Below are 24041 nucleotides of genomic sequence, written 5' to 3'. Positions count from 1 at the left end.
CAAATGATCCCACTACCTTTCACATGCTAAGCGAGGGCTCTACCACTTGAGCTAATTCCCCACACAATTCCAAGGAATATCACCATCATTGAAAATTTTAAATAATCATCAAAAACGGAAAAATAACCACAGTCAGTCTGCCGAGCAAATGCAAATGGAGAATGTGGGCATTGATCCCACTACCTCTCACATGCGAAGCGAGCGCTCTACCACTTGAGCTAATTCCCCACACACTACACAAGAATATCACCATCATTGAAAATTCTAAATAATCATCAAAAAAGGAAATATATGCACAGTCAGGTTGCAGAGCAAATGCAAATGGAGAATGTCGGCATTGATCCCACTACCTCTCACATGCTAAGCGAGCGCTCTACCACTTGAGCTAATTCCCCATACAATCCAAGGGAATATCACCATCATTGAAAATTCTAAATAATCATCAAAAACGGAAAAATAATCACACGCTCCCTCTGATAAGCAAGACCAAATGGAGACTGAGCACATAGATCCCACTACCTCTCACATATGAAGCGAGCGCTCTACCACTTCAGGTAATTCCCCACACATAATACAAAAATATCAATAAAATTCTAAATCATTATCAACCACAAATGGAAAACTCAGCTGGCAACGCAAATCAAAGTGGAGAATGTGGGCATCGATCCCACTACCTTTCACATGATAAGCGAGCGCTCTACCACTTGAACTAAGTCCCCATAGAGTTCAAGGGAATATCACCATCATTGAAAATTCTAAATAATCATAAAAAACGGAAAAATAACCACAGTCAGTCTGCCGAGCAAATGTAAATGGAGAATGTGGGCATTGATCCCACTACCTCTCACATGCTAAGCGAGCGCTCTACCACTTGAGCTAATTCCCCACACAATCCTAGGCAATATCACCATCATTGAAAATTCTAAATAATCATCAAAAACTGAAAAATAACCACAGTTAGTCTGCCGAGCAAATGTAAATGGAAAATGTGGGCATTGATCCCACTACCTCTCACATGCTAAGCGAGCGCTCTACCACTTGAGCTAATTCCCCACACAATCCTAGGCAATATCACCATCATTGAAAATTCTAAATAATCATCAAAAACTGAAAAATAACCACAGTTAGTCTGCCGAGCAAATGTAAATGGAAAATGTGGGCATTGATCCCACTACCACTCACATGCTAAGCGAGCGCTCTGCCACTTGAGCTAATTCCCCATAAAATTCAAGGGAATATCACCATCATTGAAAATTCTAAATCATCATCAAAGACGGAAAAATATCCACAGTCAGGTTGCAGAGCAAATGCAAATGGAGAATTTGGGTATTGATGCCACTACCTCTCACATGCTAAGCGAGGGCTCTACCACTTGAGCTAATTCCCCACACAATTCCAAGCAATATCACCATCATTGAAAATTTTAAATATTCATCAAAAACGGAAAAATAACCACAGTCAGTCTGCCGAGCAAATGCAAATGGAGAATGTGGGCATTGATCCCACTACCTCTCACATGCAAAGCTAGCGCTCTACCACTTGAGCATATTCCCCACACATAATATGAAAATATCATCATTAAAATCGAGATCATCATCAATCACAAATGGACAATTCAGATTGCAACGCAAATCACATCTCACATGCAAAACGAGAACTCTACCACTTGAGCTTATTCCCCATACAATTGCAAGGAATATCACCATCATTGAAATTTCTAAATAATCATCAAAAACGGAAATATAATCACAGTCAGTCTACAGAGGAAATGCAAACGGAGAATATGGGCATTGATCCCACTACCTCTCACATGCGAAGCGAGCGCTCTACCACTTGCGCTAATTCCCCACACACTACTCAAGAATATCACCATCAATGAAAATCCTAAATAATCATCAAAAACGGAAAAATAACCATAGTCAGTCTGCAGAGCAAATGGAGAATGTGGGCATTGATCCCACTACCTCTCACATGCTAAGCGAGCGCTCTACCACTTGAGCTAATTCCCCATACAATTCATGGGAATATCACCATCATTGAAAATTCTAAATCATCATCAAAAACGGGAAAAAATCCACAGTCAGGTTGCAGAGCAAATGGAGAATGTGGGCATTGATCCCACTACCTCTCACATGCAAAGCGAGCGCTCTACCACTTGAGCTAATTCCCCACACATTTCCAGAGAATATCTCCATCATTGACAATTCTAAATCATCATCAAAAACGGGAAAATATCCACAGTCAGGTTGCAGAGCAAATGCAAATGGAGTATGTGGGCATTGATCCCACTACCTCTCACATGCAAAGCGAGCGCTCTACCACTTGAGCTAATTCCCACACATAATATGAAAATATCCTCATTAAAATCAAGATCATCATCAATCACAAATTGACAACTCAGATTGCAACGCAAATCACCTCTCACATGCGAAACGAGAACTCTTCCATTAGAGCTAATTCCCCATACAATTCAGGGGAATATCAGCATCATTGAAAATTCTAAATAATCATCAAAAACGGAAATATATCCACAGTCAGGTTGCAGAGCAAATGCAAATGGCGAATGTCGGCATTGACCCCACTACCTCTCACATGATAAGCGAGCGCTCTACCACTTGAGCTAATTCCCCATATAATTCAAGGTAATATCACCATCATTGAAAATTCTAACTAATCATCAAAGACGGACGGAAAAATAACCACTGTCAGTCTGCAGAGCAAATGTAAATGGAGAATGTGGGCATTGATCCCACTACCTCTCACATGCTAAGCGAGCGCTCTACCACTTGAGCTAATTCCCCACACATTTCCAGAGAATATCTCCATCATTGAAAATTCTAAATCATCATCAAAAACGGAAAAATATCCACAGTCAGGTTGCAGAGCAAATGCAAATGGAGAATGTGGGTATTGATCCCACTACCTCTCACATGCTAAGCGAGCGCTCTACCACTTGAGCTAATTCCCCACACAATCGCAGGGAATATCACCATCATTGAAAATTCTAAATCATCATCAAAAACGGGAAAATATCCACAGTCAGGTTGCAGAGCAAATGCAAATGGAGAATGTGGGCATTGATCCCACTACCTCTCACATGCAAAGCGAGCGCTCTACCACTTGAGCTAATTCCCCACACATTTCCAGAGAATTTCTCCATCATTGAAAATTCTAAATAATCATCAAAGACGGAAAAATAACCACAGTCAGTCTGCAGAGCAAATGTAAATGGAGAATGTGGGCATTGATCCCACTACCTCTCACATGCTAAGCGAGCGCTCTACCACTTGAGCTAATTCCCCATAAAATTCAAGGGAATATCACCATCATTGAAAATTCTAAATCATCATCAAAGACGGAAAAATATCCACAGTCAGGTTGCAGAGCAAATGCAAATGGAGAATGTGGGCAAATGATCCCACTACCTCTCACATGCTAAGCGAGGGCTCTACCACTTGAGCTAATTCCCCACACAATTCCAAGGAATATCACCATCATTGAAAATTTTAAATAATCATCAAAAACGGAAAAATAACCACAGTCAGTCTGCGGAGCAAATGCAAATGGAGAATGTGGGCATTGATCCCACTACCTCTCACATGCGAAGCGAGCGCTCTACCACTTGAGCTAATTCCCCACACACTACACAAGAATATCACCATCATTGAAAATTCTAAATAATCATCAAAAAAGGAAATATATGCACAGTCAGGTTGCAGAGCAAATGCAAATGGGGAATGTGGGCATTGATCCCACTACCTCTCACATGCTAAGCGAGCACTCTACCACTTGAGCTAATTCCCCATACAATTCAAGGGAATATCACCATCATTGAAAATTCTAAATCATCATCAAAAACGGAAAAATAACCACAGTCAGGTTGCAGAGCAAATGCAAATGGAGAATGTGGGCATTGATCCCACTACCTCTCACATGCAAAGCGAGCGCTCTACCACTTGAGCTAATTCCCCACACATTTCCAGAGAATTTCTCCATCATTGAAAATTCTAAATAATCATCAAAGACGGAAAAATAACCACAGTCAGTCTGCAGAGCAAATGCAAATGGAGAATGTGGGCATTGATCCCACTACCTCTCACATGCTAAGCGAGCGCTCTACCACTTGAGCTAATTCCCCACACATTTCCAGAGAATATCTCCATCATTGAAAATTCTAAATAATCATCAAAGCCGGAAAAATAACCACAGTCAGTCTGCAGAGCAAATCCAAATGGCGAATGTGGGCATTGACCCCACTACCTCTCACATGATAAGCGAGCACTCTACCACTTGAGCTAATTCCCCACACAATCGCAGGGAATATCACCATCATTGAAAATTCTAAATCATCATCAAAAACGGGAAAATATCCACAGTCAGGTTGCAGAGCAAATGCAAATGGAGAATGTGGGCTTTGATCCCACTACCTCTCACATGCTAAGCGAGCGCTCTACCACTTGAGCTAATTCCCCACACATTTCCAGGGAATTTCTCCATCATTGAAAATTCTAAATAATCATCAAAGACGGAAAAATAACCACAGTCAGTCTGCAGAGCAAATGTAAATGGAGAATGTGGGCATTGATCCCACTACCTCTCACATGCTAAGCGAGCGCTCTACCACTTGAGCTAATTCCCCATAAAATTCAAGGGAATATCACCATCATTGAAAATTCTAAATAATCATCAAAAACGGAAAAATATCCACAGTCAGGTTGCAGAGCAAATGCAAATGGAGAATGTGGGCATTGATCCCACTACCTCTCACATGCAAAGCGAGCGCTCTACCACTTGAGCTAATTCCCCACACATTTCCAGAGAATATCTCCATCATTGAAAATTCTAAATAATCATCAAAGCCGGAAAAATAACCACAGTCAGTCTGCAGAGCAAATGTAAATGGAGAATGTGGGCATTGATCCCACTACCTCTCACATGCTAAGCGAGCGCTCTACCACTTGAGCTAATTCCCCATAAAATTCAAGGGAATATCACCATCATTGAAAATTCTAAATAATCATCAAAAACGGAAAAATAACCACAGTCAGTCTGCCGAGCAAATGCAAATGGAGAATGTGGGCATTGATCCCACTACCTCTCACATGCGAAGCGAGCGCTCTACCACTTGAGCTAATTCCCCACACACTACACAAGAATATCACCATCATTGAAAATTCTAAATAATCATCAAAAAAGGAAATATATGCACAGTCAGGTTGCAGAGCAAATGCAAATGGAGAATGTGGGCATTGATCCCACTACCTCTCACATGCTAAGCGAGCGCTCTACCACTTGAGCTAATTCCCCATACAATTCAAAGGAATGTCACCATCATTGAAAATTCTAAATCATCATCAAAAAAGGAAATATATGCACACGCTCCCTCTGATAAGCAAGACCAAATGGAGACTGAGCACATAGATCCCACTACCTCTCACATATGAAGCGAGCGCTCTACCACTTCAGGTAATTCCCCACACATAATACAAAAATATCAATAAAATTCTAAATCATAATCAACCACAAATGGAAAACTCAGCTGGCAACGCAAATCAAAGTGGAGAATGTGGGCATCGATCCCACTACCTTTCACATGATAAGCAAGCGCTCTACCACTTGAACTAAGTCCCCATAGAGTTCAAGGGAATATCACCATCATTGAAAATTCTAAATAATCATAAAAAACGGAAAAATAACCACAGTCAGTCTTCCGAGCAAATGTAAATGGGGAATGTGGGCATTGATCCCACTACCTCTCACATGGAAAGCGAGCACTCTACCACTTGAGCTAATTCCCCACACAATTCCAGTGAATATCACCATCATTGAAAATTCTAAATAATCATCAAAAACGGAAAAATATCCACAGTCAGGTTGCAGAGCAAATGCAAATGGAGAATGTGGGGATTGATCCCACTACCTCTCACATGCTAAGCGAGCGCTCTACCACTTGAGCTAATTCCCCATACAATCCAAGGGAATATAACCATCATTGAAAATTCTAAATCATCATCAAAGACGGAAAAATATCCACAGTCAGGTTGCCGAGCAAATGCAAATGGAGAATGTGGGCATTGATCCCCCTACCTCTCACATGCAAAGCTAGCGCTCTACCACTTGAGCATATTCCCCACACATAATATGAAAATATCATCATTAAAATCGAGATCATCAACAATCATAAATGGACAATTCAGATTGCAACGCAAATCACATCTCACATGCGAAACGAGAACTCTACGACTTGAGCTAATTCCCCATACAATTCCAAGGAATATCACCATCATTGAAATTTCTAAATAATCATCAAAAACGGAAATATAATTACAGTTAGTCTACAGAGTAAATGCAAACGGAGATGGAGAATATGGGCATTGATCCCACTACCTCTCACATGCGAAGCGAGCGCTCTACCACTTGAGCTAATTCCCCACACACGACACAAGAATATCACCATCATTGAAAATCCTAAATAATCATCAAAAACGGAAAAATAACCACAGTCAGTCTACAGAGCAAATGGAGAATGTGGGCATTGATCCCACTACCTCTCACATGCTAAGCGAGCGCGCTACCACTTGAGCTAATTCCCCATAAAATCCAAGGGAATATCACCATCATTGAAAATTCTAAATCATCATCAAAAACGGAAATATATGCACAGTCAGGTTGCAGAGCAAATGCAAATGGAGAAAGTGGGCATTGATCCCACTACCTCTCACATGCGAAGCGAGTGCTCTACCACTTGAGCTAATTCCCCACGCAATTCCAGGGAATATCACCATCATTGAAAATTCTAAATAATCATCAAAAACGGAAAAATAACCACAGTCAGTCTGCCGAGCAAATGTAAATGGAGAATGTGGGCATTGATCTCACTACCTCTCACATGCTAAGCGAGCGCTCTACCACTTGAGCTAATTCCCCATAAAATTCAAGGGAATATCACCATCATTGAAAATTCTAAATCATCATCAAAGACGGAAAAATATCCACAGTCAGGTTGCAGAGCAAATGCAAATAGAGAATGTGGGCAATTGATCCCACTACCTCTCACATGCTAAGCGAGGGCTCTACCACTTGAGCTAATTCCCCACACAATTCCAAGGAATATCACCATCATTGAAAATTTTAAATAATCATCAAAAACGGAAAAATAACCACAGTCAGTCTGCCGAGCAAATGCAAATGGAGAATGTGGGCATTGATCCCACTACCTCTCACATGCTAAGCGAGCGCTCTACCACTTGAGCTAATTCCCCATAAAATTCAAGGGAATATCACCATCATTGAAAATTCTAAATCATCATCAAAAACGGAAAAATTACCACAGTCAGTCTGCAGAGCAAATGCAAATGGAGAATGTGGGCATTGATCCCACTACCTCTCACATGCAAAGCGAGCGCTCTACCACTTGAGCATATTCCCCACACATAATATGAAAATATCATCATTAAAATCGAGATCATCATCAATCACAAATGGACAATTCAGATTGCAACGCAAATCACATCTCACATGCGAAACGAGAACTCTACCACTTGATCTTATTCCCCATACAATTGCAAGGAATATCACCATCATTGAAATTTCTAAATAATCATCAAAAACGGAAATTTAATCACAGTCAGTTTACAGAGGAAATGCAAACGGAGATGGAGAATAAGGGCATTGATCCCACTACCTCTCACATGCGAAGCGAGCGCTCTACCACTTGAGCTAATTCCCCACACACTACACAAAAATATCACCATCATTGAAAATCCTAAATAATCATCAAAAACGGAAAAATAACCACAGTCAGTCTGCAGAGCAAATGCAGAATGTGGGCATTGAATCCACTACCTCTCAGATGCTAAGCGAGCGCTCTACCACTTGAGCTAATTCCCCATACAATTCACGGGAATATCACCATCATTGAAAATTCTAAATCATCATCAAAAACGGGAAAAAATCCACAGTCAGGTTGCAGAGCAAATGCAAATGGAGAATGTGGGCATTGATCCCACTACCTCTCACATGCAAAGCGAGCGCTCTACCACTTGAGCTAATTCCCCACACATTTCCAGAGAATATCTCCACCATTGAAAATTCTAAATCATCATCAAAAACGGGAAAATATCCACAGTCAGGTTGCAGAGCAAATGCAAATGGAGAATGTGGGCAAATGATCCCACTACCTCTCACATGCTAAGCGAGGGCTCTACCACTTGAGCTAATTCCCCACACAATTCCAAGGAATATCACCATCATTGAAAATTCTAAATCATCATCAAAGACGGAAAAATATCCACAGTCAGGTTGCAGAGCAAATGCAAATGGAGAATGTGGGCAAATGATCCCACTACCTCTCACATGCTAAGCGAGGGCTCTACCACTTGAGCTAATTCCCCACACAATTCCAAGGAATATCACCATCATTGAAAATTTTAAATAATCATCAAAAACGGAAAAATAACCACAGTCAGTCTGCCGAGCAAATGCAAATGGAGAATGTGGGCATTGATCCCACTACCTCTCACATGCGAAGCAAGCGCTCTACCACTTGAGCTAATTCCCCATACAATTCAAGGGAATATCACCATCATTGAAAATTCTAAATCATCATCAAAAACGGAAAAATAATCACACGCTCCCTCTGATAAGCAAGACCAAATGGAGACTGAGCACATAGATCCCACTACCTCTCACATATGAAGCGAGCGCTCTACCACTTCAGGTAATTCCCCACACATAATACAAAAATATCAATAAAATTCTAAATCATTATCAACCACAAATGGAAAACTCAGCTGGCAACGCAAATCAAAGTGGAGAATGTGGGCATTGATCCCACTACCTCTCACATGCTAAGCAAGCGCTCTACCACTTGAGCTAATTCCCCACATAATCCCAGGCAATATCACCATCATTGAAAATTCTAAATAATCATCAAAAACTGAAAAATAACCACAGTTAGTCTGCCGGGCAAATGTAAATGGAAAATGTGGGCATTGATCCCACTACCACTCACATGCTAAGCGAGCGCTCTACCACTTGAGCTAATTCCCCATAAAATTCAAGGGAATATTACCATCATTGAAAATTCTAAATCATCATCAAAGACGGAAAAATATCCACAGTCAGGTCGCAGAGCAAATGCAAATGGAGAATGTGGGTATTGATGCCACTACCTCTCACATGCTAAGCGAGGGCTCTACCACTTGAGCTAATTCCCCACACAATTCCAAGCAATATCACCATCATTGAAAATTTTAAATAATCATCAAAAACGGAAAAATAACCACAGTCAGTCTGCCGAGCAAATGCAAATGGAGAATGTGGGCATTGATCCCACTACCTCTCACATGCAAAGCTAGCGCTCTACCACTTGAGCATATTCCCCACACATAATATGAAAATATCATCATTAAAATCGAGATCATCATCAATCACAAATGGACAATTCAGATTGCAACGCAAATCACATCTCACATGCGAAACGAGAACTCTACCACTTGAGCTTATTCCCCATACAATTGCAAGGAATATCACCATCATTGAAATTTCTAAATAATCATCAAAAACGGAAATATAATCACAGTCAGTCTACAGAGGAAATGCAAACGGAGATGGAGAATATGGGCATTGATCACATTACCTCTCACATGCGAAGCGAGCGCTCTACCACTTGAACTAATTCCCCACACACTACTCAAGAATATCACCATCAATGAAAATCCTAAATAATCATCAAAAACGGAATAATAACCACAGTCAGTCTGCAGAGCAAATGGAGAATGTGGGCATTGATCCCACTACCTCTCACATGCTAAGCGAGCGCTCTACCACTTGAGCTAATTCCCCATACAATTCACGGAAATATCACCATCATTGAAAATTCTAAATCATCATCAAAAACGGGGAAAAAATCCACAGTCAGGTTGCAGAGCAAATGCAAATGGAGAATGTGGGCATTGATCCCACTACCTCTCACATGCAAAGCGAGCGCTCTACCACTTGAGCTAATTCCCCACACATTTCCAGAGAATATCTCCATCATTGAAAATTCTAAATCATCATCAAAAACTAGAAAATATCCAAAGTCAGGTTGCAGAGCAAATGCAAATGGAGAATGTGGGCATTGATCCCACTACCTCTCACATGCAAAGCGAGCGCTCTACCACTTGAGCTAATTCCCCACACAATTACAGGGAATATCAGCATCATTGAAAATTCTAAATAATCATCAAAAACGGAAAAATTACCACAGTCAGTCTGCAGAGCAAATGCAAATGGCGAATGTGGGTATTGACCCCACTACCTCTCACATTATAAGCGAGCGCTCTACCACTTGAGCTAATTCCCCATATAATTCAAGGTAATATCACCATCATTGAACTAATCATCAAAGACGGAAAAATAACCATAGTCAGTCTGCAGAGCAAATGTAAATGGAGAATGTGAGCATTGATCCCACTACCTCTCACATGCTAAGCGAGCGCTCTACCACTTGAGCTAATTCCCCACACAATTGCAGGGAATATCACCATCATTGAAAATTCTAAATCATCATCAAAAACGGGAAAATATCCACAGTCAGGTTGCAGAGCAAATGCAAATGGAGAATGTGGGCATTGATCCCACTACCTCTCACATGCAAAGCGAGCGCTCTACCACTTGAGCTAATTCCCCACACATTTGCAGAGAATTTCTCCATCATTGAAAATTCTAAATAATCATCAAAGACGGAAAAATAACCACAGTCAGTCTGCAGAGCAAACCTAAATGGAGAACGTGGGCATTGATCCCACTACCTCTCACATGCTAAGCGAGCGCTCTACCACTTGAGCTAATTCCCCATAAAATTCAAGGGAATATCACCATCATTGAAAATTCTAAATCATCATCAAAGACGGAAAAATATCCACAGTCAGGTTGCAGAGCAAATGCAAATGGAGAATGTGGGCAAATGATCCCACTACCTCTCACATGCTAAGCGAGGGCTCTACCACTTGAGCTAATTCCCCACACAATTCCAAGGAATATCACCATCATTGAAAATTTTAAATAATCATCAAAAACGGAAAAATAACCACAGTCAGTCTGCCGAGCAAATGCAAATGGAGAATGTGGGCATTGATCCCACTACCTCTCACATGCGAAGCGAGCGCTCTACCACTTGAGCTAATTCCCCACACACTACACAAGAATATCACCATCATTGAAAATTCTAAATAATCATCAAAAAAGGAAATATATGCACAGTCAGGTTGCAGAGCAAATGCAAATGGAGAATGTCGGCATTGATCCCACTACCTCTCACATGCTAAGCGAGCGCTCTACCACTTGAGCTAATTCCCCATACAATCCAAGGGAATATCACCATCATTGAAAATTCTAAATAATCATCAAAAACGGAAAAATAATCACACGCTCCCTCTGATAAGCAAGACCAAATGGAGACTGAGCACATAGATCCCACTACCTCTCACATATGAAGCGAGCGCTCTACCACTTCAGGTAATTCCCCACACATAATACAAAAATATCAATAAAATTCTAAATCATTATCAACCACAAATGGAAAACTCAGCTGGCAACGCAAATCAAAGTGGAGAATGTGGGCATCGATCCCACTACCTTTCACATGATAAGCGAGCGCTCTACCACTTGAACTAAGTCCCCATAGAGTTCAAGGGAATATCACCATCATTGAAAATTCTAAATCATCATCAAAAACGGGAAAATATCCACAGTCAGGTTGCAGAGCAAATGCAAATGGAGAATGTGGGCATTGATCCCACTACCTCTCACATGCTAAGCGAGCGCTCTACCACTTGAGCTAATTCCCCACACAATCCTAGGCAATATCACCATCATTGAAAATTCTAAATAATCATCAAAAACTGAAAAATAACCACAGTTAGTCTGCCGAGCAAATGTAAATGGAAAATGTGGGCATTGATCCCACTACCACTCACATGCTAAGCGAGCGCTCTTCCATTAGAGCTAATTCCCCATACAATTCCAGGGAATATCAGCATCATTGAAAATTCTAAATAATCATCAAAAACGGAAATATATCCACAGTCAGGTTGCAGAGCAAATGCAAATGGAGAATGTGGGCATTGATCCCACTACCTCTCACATGCAAAGCGAGCGCTCTACCACTTGAGCTAATTCCCCACACATTTCCAGAGAATTTCTCCATCATTGAAAATTCTAAATAATCATCAAAGACGGAAAAATAACCACAGTCAGTCTGCAGAGCAAATGTAAATGGAGAATGTGGGCATTGATCCCACTACCTCTCACATGCTAAGCGAGCGCTCTACCACTTGAGCTAATTCCCCATAAAATTCAAGGGAATATCACCATCATTGAAAATTCTAAATCATCATCAAAGACGGAAAAATATCCACAGTCAGGTTGCAGAGCAAATGCAAATGGAGAATGTGGGCAAATGATCCCACTACCTCTCACATGCTAAGCGAGGGCTCTACCACTTGAGCTAATTCCCCACACAATTCCAAGGAATATCACCATCATTGAAAATTTTAAATAATCATCAAAAACGGAAAAATAACCACAGTCAGTCTGCGGAGCAAATGCAAATGGAGAATGTGGGCATTGATCCCACTACCTCTCACATGCTAAGCGAGGGCTCTACCACTTGAGCTAATTCCCCACACAATTCCAAGCAATATCACCATCATTGAAAATTTTAAATATTCATCAAAAACGGAAAAATAACCACAGTCAGTCTGCCGAGCAAATGCAAATGGAGAATGTGGGCATTGATCCCACTACCTCTCACATGCAAAGCTAGCGCTCTACCACTTGAGCATATTCCCCACACATAATATGAAAATATCATCATTAAAATCGAGATCATCATCAATCACAAATGGACAATTCAGATTGCAACGCAAATCACATCTCACATGCAAAACGAGAACTCTACCACTTGAGCTTATTCCCCATACAATTGCAAGGAATATCACCATCATTGAAATTTCTAAATAATCATCAAAAACGGAAATATAATCACAGTCAGTCTACAGAGGAAATGCAAACGGAGATGGAGAATATGGGCATTGATCCCACTACCTCTCACATGCGAAGCGAGCGCTCTACCACTTGAGCTAATTCCCCACACATTTCCAGAGAATATCTCCATCATTGAAAATTCTAAATCATCATCAAAAACGGGAAAATATCCACAGTCAGGTTGCAGAGCAAATGCAAATGGAGTATGTGGGCATTGATCCCACTACCTCTCACATGCAAAGCGAGCGCTCTACCACTTGAGCTAATTCCCCACACATAATATGAAAATATCATCATTAAAATCAAGATCATCATCAATCACAAATTGACAACTCAGATTGCAACGCAAATCACCTCTCACATGCGAAACGAGAACTCTTCCATTAGAGCTAATTCCCCATACAATTCAGGGGAATATCAGCATCATTGAAAATTCTAAATAATCATCAAAAACGGAAATATATCCACAGTCAGGTTGCAGAGCAAATGCAAATGGCGAATGTCGGCATTGACCCCACTACCTCTCACATGATAAGCGAGCGCTCTACCACTTGAGCTAATTCCCCATATAATTCAAGGTAATATCACCATCATTGAAAATTCTAACTAATCATCAAAGACGGACGGAAAAATAACCACTGTCAGTCTGCAGAGCAAATGTAAATGGAGAATGTGGGCATTGATCCCACTACCTCTCACATGCTAAGCGAGCGCTCTACCACTTGAGCTAATTCCCCACACATTTCCAGAGAATATCTCCATCATTGAAAATTCTAAATCATCATCAAAAACGGAAAAATATCCACAGTCAGGTTGCAGCGCAAATGCAAATGGAGAATGTGGGTATTGATCCCACTACCTCTCACATGCTAAGCGAGCGCTCTACCACTTGAGCTAATTCCCCACACAATCGCAGGGAATATCACCATCATTGAAAATTCTAAATCATCATCAAAAACGGGAAAATATCCACAGTCAGGTTGCAGAGCAAATGCAAATGGAGAATGTGGGCATTGATCCCACTACCTCTCACATGCAAAGCGAGCGCTCTACCACTTGAGCTAATTCCCCACACATTTCCAGAGAATTTCTCCATCATTGAAAATTCTAAATAATCATCAAAGACGGAAAAATAACCACAGTCAGTCTGCAGAGCAAATGTAAATGGAGAATGTGGGCATTGATCCCACTACCTCTCACATGCTAAGCGAGCGCTCTACCACTTGAGCTAATTCCCCATAAAATTCAAGGGAATATCACCATCATTGAAAATTCTAAATCATCATCAAAGACGGAAAAATATCCACAGTCAGGTTGCAGAGCAAATGCAAATGGAGAATGTGGGCAAATGATCCCACTACCTCTCACATGCTAAGCGAGGGCTCTACCACTTGAGCTAATTCCCCACACAATTCCAAGGAATATCACCATCATTGAAAATTTTAAATAATCATCAAAAACGGAAAAATAACCACAGTCAGTCTGCGGAGCAAATGCAAATGGAGAATGTGGGCATTGATCCCACTACCTCTCACATGCGAAGCGAGCGCTCTACCACTTGAGCTAATTGCCCACACACTACACAAGAATATCACCATCATTGAAAATTCTAAATAATCATCAAAAAAGGAAATATATGCACAGTCAGGTTGCAGAGCAAATGCAAATGGGGAATGTGGGCATTGATCCCACTACCTCTCACATGCTAAGCGAGCGCTCTACCACTTGAGCTAATTCCCCATACAATTCAAGGGAATATCACCATCATTGAAAATTCTAAATCATCATCAAAAACGGAAAAATAACCACAGTCAGGTTGCAGAGCAAATGCAAATGGAGAATGTGGGCATTGATCCCACTACCTCTCACATGCAAAGCGAGCGCTCTACCACTTGAGCTAATTCCCCACACATTTCCAGAGAATTTCTCCATCATTGAAAATTCTAAATAATCATCAAAGACGGAAAAATAACCACAGTCAGTCTGCAGAGCAAATGTAAATGGAGAATGTGGGTATTGATCCCACTACCTCTCACATGCTAAGCGAGCGCTCTACCACTTGAGCTAATTCCCCATACAATTCACGGAAATATCACCATCATTGAAAATTCTAAATCATCATCAAAAACGGGAAAAAATCCACAGTCAGGTTGCAGAGCAAATGCAAATGGAGAATGTGGGCATTGATCCCACTACCTCTCACATGCAAAGCGAGCGCTCTACCACTTGAGCTAATTCCCCACACATTTCCAGAGAATATCTCCATCATTGAAAATTCTAAATAATCATCAAAGCCGGAAAAATAACCACAGTCAGTCTGCAGAGCAAATGTAAATGGAGAATGTGGGCATTGATCCCACTACCTCTCACATGCTAAGCGAGCGCTCTACCACTTGAGCTAATTCCCCACACATTTCCAGAGAATATCTCCATCATTGAAAATTCTAAATAATCATCAAAGCCGGAAAAATAACCACAGTCAGTCTGCAGAGCAAATGTAAATGGAGAATGTGGGCATTGATCCCACTACCTCTCACATGCTCAGCGAGCGCTCTACCACTTGAGCTAATTCCCCATAAAATTCAAGGGAATATCACCATCATTGAAAATTCTAAATAATCATCAAAAACGGAAAAATATCCACAGTCAGGTTGCATAGCAAATGCAAATGGAGAATGTGGGTATTGATCCCACTACCTCTCACATGCTAAGCGAGCGCTCTACCACTTGAGCTAATTCCCCACACAATCGCCGGGAATATCACCATCATTGAAAATTCTAAATCATCATCAAAAACGGGAAAATATCCACAGTCAGGTTGCAGAGCAAATGCAAATGGAGAATGTGGGCATTGATCCCACTACCTCTCACATGCAAAGCGAGCGCTCTACCACTTGAGCTAATTCCCCACACATTTCCAGAGAATTTCTCCATCATTGAAAATTCTAAATAATCATCAAAGACGGAAAAATAACCACAGTCAGTCTGCAGAGCAAATGCAAATGGAGAATGTGGGCATTGATCCCACTACCTCTCACATGCTAAGCGAGCGCTCTACCACTTGAGCTAATTCCCCATACAATTACAGGGAATATCAGCATCATTGAAAATTCTAAATAATCATCAAAAACTGAAAAATTACCACAGTCAGTCTGCAGAGCAAATCCAAATGGCGAATGTGGGCATTGACCCCACTACCTCTCACATGATAAGCGAGCGCTCTACCACTTGAGCTAATTCCCCACACAATCGCAGGGAATATCACCATCATTGAAAATTCTAAATCATCATCAAAAACGGGAAAATATCCACAGTCAGGATGCAGAGCAAATGCAAATGGAGAATGTGGGCATTGATCCCACTACCTCTCACATGCAAAGCGAGCGCTCTACCACTTGAGCTAATTCCCCACACATTTCCAGGGAATTTCTCCATCATTGAAAATTCTAAATAATCATCAAAGACGGAAAAATAACCACAGTCAGTCTGCAGAGCAAATGTAAATGGAGAATGTGGGCATTGATCCCACTACCTCTCACATGCTAAGCGAGCGCTCTACCACTTGAGCTAATTCCCCATAAAATTCAAGGGAATATCACCATCATTGAAAATTCTAAATAATCATCAAAAACGGAAAAATATCCACAGTCAGGTTGCAGAGCAAATGCAAATGGAGAATGTGGGCATTGATCCCACTACCTCTCACATGCTAAGCGAGCACTCTACCACTTGTTAGGATATGTCACCAATTTTGTGTATTCATAATCATGTTTCATACACTATTTGTATCACTAATAATTGTATACACACAGACACTCATTTAGCACACATGAGCACAGCCACACACACACACACACATTCGGTTTCAAGTTTCTGAATCTTCGAGCTGAAGTTTTAAACTGTCTGTTGTGATTGGTTGTTTCCTGCCTGCCTGCTAGAATTCCAGAAGACAGCCCCCCTCTTTGTCTCTTTATGTCCGGAGGAGAGTCAGAGGAGGGGGTCAGATGAAGGGAGTGTGGGAGGCCGAACAGGCCTGTTCGGCCTCCGGCTCTCTCTCTCTCACCAACTCGCAAATTGGAAAATAAAACTTTGCTTGATTGACTTTGGACATGCAGCCATCATTATTTAAATAATTCCCAGTGTAAAAAAGGCGTCAGGGCCGTTTTAAACCTGACACACTTGAGCTAATTCCCCACACAATCGCAGGGAATATCACCATCATTGAAAATTCTAAATCATCATCAAAAACGGGAAAATATCCACAGTCAGGTTGCAGAGCAAATGCAAATGGAGAATGTGGGCATTGATCCCACTACCTCTCACATGCAAAGCGAGCGCTCTACCACTTGAGCTAATTCCCCACACATTTCCAGAGAATTTCTCCATCATTGAAAATTCTAAATAATCATCAAAGACGGAAAAATAACCACAGTCAGTCTGCAGAGCAAATGTAAATGGAGAATGTGGGCATTGGTCCCACTACCTCTCACATGCTAAGCGAGCGCTCTACCACTTGAGCTAATTCCCCATAAAATTCAAGGGAATATCACCATCATTGAAAATTCTAAATAATCATCAAAAACGGAAAAATATCCACAGTCAGGTTGCAGAGCAAATGCAAATGGAGAATGTGGGCATTGATCCCACTACCTCTCACATGCTAAGCGAGCGCTCTACTACTTGAGCTAATTCCCCACACAATCGCAGGGAATATCACCATCATTGAAAATTCTAAATCATCATCAAAAACGGGAAAATATCCACAGTCAGGTTGCAGAGCAAATGCAAATGGAGAATGTGGGCATTGATCCCACTAACTCTCACATGCAAAGCAAGCGCTCTACCACTTGAGCTAATTCCCCACACAATTCCAGGGAATTTCTCCATCATTGAAAATTCTAAATAATCATCAAAAACGGAAAAATAACCACAGTCAGTCTGCCGAGCAAATGCAAATGGAGAATGTGGGCATTGATCCCACTACCTCTCACATGCTAAGCGAGCACTCTACCACTTGTTAGGATATGTCACCAATTTTGTGTATTCATAATCATGTTTCATACACTATTTGTATCACTAATAATTGTATACACACAGACACTCATTTAGCACACATGAGCACAGCCACACACACACACACACATTCGGTTTCAAGTTTCTGAATCTTCGAGCTGAAGTTTTAAACTGTCTGTTGTGATTGGTTGTTTCCTGCCTGCCTGCTAGAATTCCAGAAGACAGCCCCCCTCTTTGTCTCTTTATGTCCGGAGGAGAGTCAGAGGAGGGGGTCAGATGAAGGGAGTGTGGGAGGCCGAACAGGCCTGTTCGGCCTCCGGCTCTCTCTCTCTCACCAACTCGCAAATTGGAAAATAAAACTTTGCTTGATTGACTTTGGACATGCAGCCATCATTATTTAAATAATTCCCAGTGTAAAAAAGGCGTCAGGGCCGTTTTAAACCTGACATTTATTTGGTGGAGAATGCGGGCAGCCGCACTCGGACGGGCGTCGTCGTTGGATCTTTTGGACGCCATCGAATCTGACGTCAGCGCTTCAACATTGAGAAAGCGAGGCCTCCAGGTTCCTGCGACGGCGCACCGCCCGGATGCCGGTTGCCGATAGGACAAGGCTGATCCAGAGGAAATCAGGTATTGTTTTTCAAATTATTTTGTGCCACCATTTTAAAATTTAAAATATTAACACAATTCGTAAGGGGTGATTTATGTGGGTAAGACAGCGCGCGCAGAGGCCGGGCCTCGACCGTTTAGTCAGTACGGTAACAAAAACTGCATCGTGCTAGTCCAAGGAGTTATGTAAAAATAATCGGTAGCGAATTAGGCCATAACTCATCGGTAGCGAATTGACCATAACTCGTTGAAACTGAGCAAATTTTAGACACGGATAGCACGGTGAACAAATTGATTTGTTCCTCGGCGTCGATGGTAGCGAATTTGGCCATAAACTGAGCAAATTTTAGAGATTGATCCGCCTAGAGAAGGGAGACAAAGTTTCCGCGTAAATTAAAAGGTTCCCTCCGGTGTCGACAATGGAAAAGAGTGGCAATCAGGAGAAGGTCTTACTCACAATTTCACATTGAAATTCAGGGAATAATAAGGCATTATTTTCGGTGGTTTTTATTTGAAGTGTTTTGGGGGCTGTGCAGCTGTGTGTGTGTGAACAAAGGAACAAGTTTGAGTCAGTGAGAATGTGTGTGCGTGCGTGCGTGCGTGTGTGTGTGTGTGGGTTTGGAGAAGTAGCAGAACAGACAACAGCAAAAGAAGAGGTCTGGCTGGGGCAAGCCTGAAGGATCAGGTTTCAGGGTAGTGAGAGAAGAATTTGCAGAGAAGCTGAAGAAAAAAAAAAAAACCCACACACACACAACGTCAGATGTGGAATGATCGTTTTGCTTGTGGATGTTTGCGGAAAAACTGTTTGCAAAATGAATGAATGGTGTGATTGGGGATTACAAATACCATTTGGTATTTTATCCCATGTACTGCAGTAAGGGTAATAAACAGGACCAGTATTTGAGAATGACAGAGAAAGTTGTTGGCTGCCAGGATGGCCGAGTGGTCTAAGGCGCCGCGTTCAGGACCCAGTCTCCCCAGGAGGCCTGGGTTCGAATCTCGAATTTCCCCATTGTGGGACTAATAAAGGGCATCTTAAGAAGGTAAAGAAGGGGGAGGGGGGTTGCAACTGCCCCCTGTATCCTGAGAAACCCCCAAAAAAGACAGATAAACCAATAAAGCGCTCACCTCAATGTGCTGCGTGTATAAGTGGCAGTGTGCATTTGTGGCAGAGGCTGCATTGGCCCTATAGGGCTGCACATACATAATTATGAGAGATATTAGTTGAATTAAAGGACTTATTATGGGCAAAAGATAAAGATGGATTGTGTTGCTGTTATACTAACATGTTATTGTTGTTTGTAGTTGTTCAGTGTTGAGAACTGTGTGTGTCGTTTTGTGGGCCCGTGTATATGTCTGTGTGTCTGTCTGTGTGTCTAAATGTCAGGGAGAGTGATAAAAGTGGCTGGAATTATGCTAAAAGGATTGATGAAGTAGAGATAAAATGGAATCAAGGATTAGTAACCAACAAAAGGCTACTTATGAGTGACGAGATCTTATTGAGAAAAATAATTCACAAATTTACAAAAGAAGTTAATAAAGAAGATGATTTGAGGAGATAAATTCATTTAAATTAGAAATTAAATAAAATAACTTATACAACGGGATAGGCTTAAAAGAAAAGAGAGAAATAGCCTGATGTGCGTTTTCTGAAAAATAAAAAAAATTTAACCCAGATGTCTAGGATGGTTTAAAAAGATGAGTGAAGATAAGGAAGTTCATCAAAAAACAGGATCCTGATAAAATTCAGTATTTAGACAAATGGATAGCTGAGCATGGCTTTAATGGTCAGTTAAAAACACGAAAAATAGCCGCATTGCAGAAATCAATCATAGCAAAGACAAAGAAAGACCCCAAAAAAGATGAAGACAAATGGCTTTGAGGAAACAGAATATTGGATGAGGGTAGCCTTAAAAAGAGAAGAGGGTGACAAGAAACAGAAAAGATGAGACATTTGGGCAATACAAAGTGAGAATGACAGCTGTGTTTTAAAACCACAGCGGGCTGCAGGAAGATGGTGATGTGGATGGGGCATTTCAACAGCAGTTGAAGAATGCTTCACATGCAGGATCAAGAGGGGAAATTCATAAGTGGGTGAATAAACATTACATTTGCCTGCCAACAGGTACCCTGGAGGAGTATGTAAATCACGCCCTCCATGCTGAGAAGATAGAAAATAAAAAGAAACAGAGGTCTATAGACACTTTTTATCAAAATAAAGGTCAGAATGTCTTTTATCAAGGTGGAAGAGGCTGAGACAAGGACGCCTTCCCACCGGAGATGATATTTGTTACAATTGTGGCAGATCAGGACACTTTGCCAGAAACTGCCGTCAACCACACAGGAAGACCACACTAAAAGAAGGCCAGATAGCAAGAAATTGCCTTGAGAAGAAGCAGCCTTCAGCATGACTAAGTTTTTAAATGAAGAGGTTCTCCTAAATTTACAAAAGATATTGGCTTTTGATTAAATGATTGAGCTGAAATAACCGTATTGGTAATGGGACACCAATTACCCTTTTTATGTGACATTGGTGCAGATAGGATTGCTTATAATAAATCAATTTCAAATGATAGGGCAAGTGAGAAAGCCCATAGTCAGATTTGCAAGTGGAAAAATGGAACAGAGTAACAGAATTAGAACCTGTGTGGTTGAGGGACCCAGAAGGACACTGAGTTGGTTGCATGAATTGAAATTAGTTTTATTTTTACAGAATAATGAGAGCCCAAGTTGTGGGGATGTGATTAATTTACAGAAAAAGTTTCGTGATGAGATAATTTAGATTTACATGATTCAATAGACAAGATATATCATTTTGATGATGGTTTTTACTTAATTGTATACTTGCGTCTCCTTCAGAAAGGGAGAAGTAGGTGTTATGAAATTTTAAAAATTGGATGAAGCTTCTGAAAGTGAACATGAGGAATTTTTGCAAAAACATAGGTGTTTCTTGATTTTTTAAATTTTGATTCGAGACATTGGTAGGTTTGAGTGGTTGTGGAAAAACTACAGTGAATTTGGAAATTAGGAGCAGACTGTGGAGAGGCCCCTGTGAGGAGGAGGAAGAGAGAGAGTTTAGTGATTAAAGACTGTCATTTGAATGAGAGAAGGAGGATAGAAATTAGATTTTGCTTTTTGGTGAATTGAAGAAATAAATATTTTAGATTTCATATTCCAGTTGATCATGTTTATATTAAAGTAGGCCAGAGATGCAATGAAATGCAGAAATATAAATGATACAGGAAAAATTTGGCAAGGGCTATAATTTTCATTAAAGCAGAGAAGAAATGAGAAATTACAGATAACATTAATGTGTACTTGTCCACTTTAAGGTAGAATTGGTCAAAGTGAAATGAGTCAAGATTAGAAAAAAAAATAAATAAAAAATAAAATAGAATTAACATGTTCATTCTGTGATAAGAAATTTGTGATTATGTGAAAAGGGAAAAAGAGAATTACAGGCTTTTCAAATAAAACAACCTAATTTAAATTGGCCAACTTGTAAAATGGAAAAGAAGATTCTAAATTATGCACAAAAAGCTTGAACGTGTTGAGCAGAAGGAAGAAAAAGAGAAAACATTTAAAAAAAGAAGGAAGCAGAGAGTCTTGTGATAAACAATAACTTTTCAGGACGAAGAGAGAAGCAACAGAGGATCACATGGCGAAAGGAAAAAAAACTAACATAAAAAGTGTGTGTAGAAGGACTTCTACATCAACATGCGTTTTGCTTATTAAGCCGTGATACACTGACAATTGGACTTTAATATCGGAATTAATAAGCAAGGGTGAATTTAAACAAACGTCAAAACTTTAAAGCGGCGCATTGTCAGTGATAAGCGGGAAGAAAAATAGTAATAAAACTTTGCCAGACCACTTTTGTGTAAACACTTTCCTTGGGACTTTCATGACCTCCATTAAGTCCCTGACCTTTCATAGATAAAGTTGGAGCCCAAAGTCTCTCAGGGCTGTAATTTATGCGGCAGAGAAAGAGCCCAACAGGCTTGGGGTGAGTTTAAAACAACAGTATCATGGCCATAAAATGGGTTGTGTATGTTGGAACTTGTGGAGATACACTGCAAGATTGGATTTACAAAGCATCTTAATGCACTACCAAATTATTATTATAAGCCATTTGGGCAAACAGTGACTGCAAAAAATGGCTTCATGGACTTGTGTTGCTGCAGAAACACAGGAAAGTGAATCCATTTGCATATTAGTCACAACAATTTGGATTTCGTGGCAGAGAACCACTTAAGAGTGTGATCAAGAGCTTTCACTGCTGCTTTAAGGAATGAAAAAATGACATTCCATCACACGACATTCACATTGCACGGCGATTTAATTGTAACATTACATTAATAAGGTGCGATGCATTTAAGCCCAGCGTCATTCTTTTTCCACGCACCATTTAGAAGGCGCCACACGACTGTGGAGCCATCCAAATTTTCACCAAACCCAGGACTTGACTTTTTGACATTTTTTCCTCCCGACTGGAGGAGTTAAGACGTGTAAAGACATGAAGACCAGGTGCACATTCCAGACTGATAAGAAAGTGTCTGAGAACCAAGGTTATAGGAAGAAATCACGCTGACTTTTATGCGATGGGAGTATTAGTAGTGTGATACCAACAGATAACTTGTAAAAGAGAAATTGTTAGGATAAGCAGGAAGAGCGTAGGCGGTTGTGAGCTAATTAAAATTTGGGGTTTCCCATTTTCTATGAGCTGTATGGTTACAATGTGAACTGACAAATGTTTATGTGTTCTGTCGACATTGGGCAAACGGCGTTTTAAAAAAATCACAGAAGATGAAAGAAAAATTGTGCATAAAGCACGTCTAAATAAGTATTTGTAAATAATAAAAAAAAAATTTTCTGGACAGAAAATGACACGATTACGATTGAATAAAGGCTGGAGCCAAGCCATAACCCCAGAGTCAACAAAGCACAAGAGGTTTAATGAAAGCACACACACACACACACACACACACACACACCCACGCACCCCCCCACACACACAGTAAATCAACTTGACAAGTTGATCTCAGGCCAGGGAAAAAGGCACCACTAATTGAACATGCACATTGGGTGGACAATGATGCAAACATTGAGTGAGACACGAGCAGACGTCGTGCCTCAACAGGGAGGAGATATGATATGGAATTGTTCCCACATACAGACTTTTCAACAAAAATTTTTTGGACAGTGTTATTTGTTTGGGTTGCAATATTGTTTGACTATGATTGATATGTTTTCAAAATGGATCAAGTTGTTTCCAACAACACATGCTGATGCTTAAAAACGATTGGGAAAAGTGTTGTGTAATCAAATTATCCTGACATTTGGAATTTCCAGAAGTGATTTGAAGTGAAAATGATGCATTTTGTGAA

The 24041-nt window shown here is 40.7% G+C and overlaps 1 protein-coding gene and 6 non-coding genes across 7 annotated transcripts in view; all 7 read right to left on the bottom strand.

The window, feature by feature from the left end:
- mmp11a (matrix metallopeptidase 11a) overlaps nt 1–24041 on the bottom strand; it is a 66432-nt gene that overhangs the window by 29672 nt on the left and 12719 nt on the right. The gene's annotated exons all lie outside the window — the stretch shown is intronic.
- trnaa-agc (transfer RNA alanine (anticodon AGC)) lies at nt 2896–2968 on the bottom strand. The gene has a single exon. It is a non-coding gene; the product is annotated as a tRNA-Ala (tRNA).
- Nucleotides 5893–5965, bottom strand: trnaa-agc (transfer RNA alanine (anticodon AGC)). Its single transcript has one exon. It is a non-coding gene; the product is annotated as a tRNA-Ala (tRNA).
- Nucleotides 13864–13936, bottom strand: trnaa-agc (transfer RNA alanine (anticodon AGC)). The gene has a single exon. It is a non-coding gene; the product is annotated as a tRNA-Ala (tRNA).
- Nucleotides 14700–14772, bottom strand: trnaa-agc (transfer RNA alanine (anticodon AGC)). Its single transcript has one exon. It is a non-coding gene; the product is annotated as a tRNA-Ala (tRNA).
- trnaa-agc (transfer RNA alanine (anticodon AGC)) lies at nt 15034–15106 on the bottom strand. The gene has a single exon. It is a non-coding gene; the product is annotated as a tRNA-Ala (tRNA).
- Nucleotides 15702–15774, bottom strand: trnaa-agc (transfer RNA alanine (anticodon AGC)). The gene has a single exon. It is a non-coding gene; the product is annotated as a tRNA-Ala (tRNA).

The sequence above is a fragment of the Idiotropiscis lumnitzeri genome, chromosome 1, assembly GCF_059441095.1.
Source record: "Idiotropiscis lumnitzeri isolate Australia: NSW breed Sydney's pygmy pipehorse chromosome 1, RoL_Ilum_1.0, whole genome shotgun sequence".
Taxonomy (NCBI): Eukaryota; Metazoa; Chordata; class Actinopteri; order Syngnathiformes; family Syngnathidae; genus Idiotropiscis; species Idiotropiscis lumnitzeri.
The sequence above is the reverse complement of the archived record's forward strand: the minus strand, read 5'-3'. Positions and strand labels throughout refer to the sequence as shown.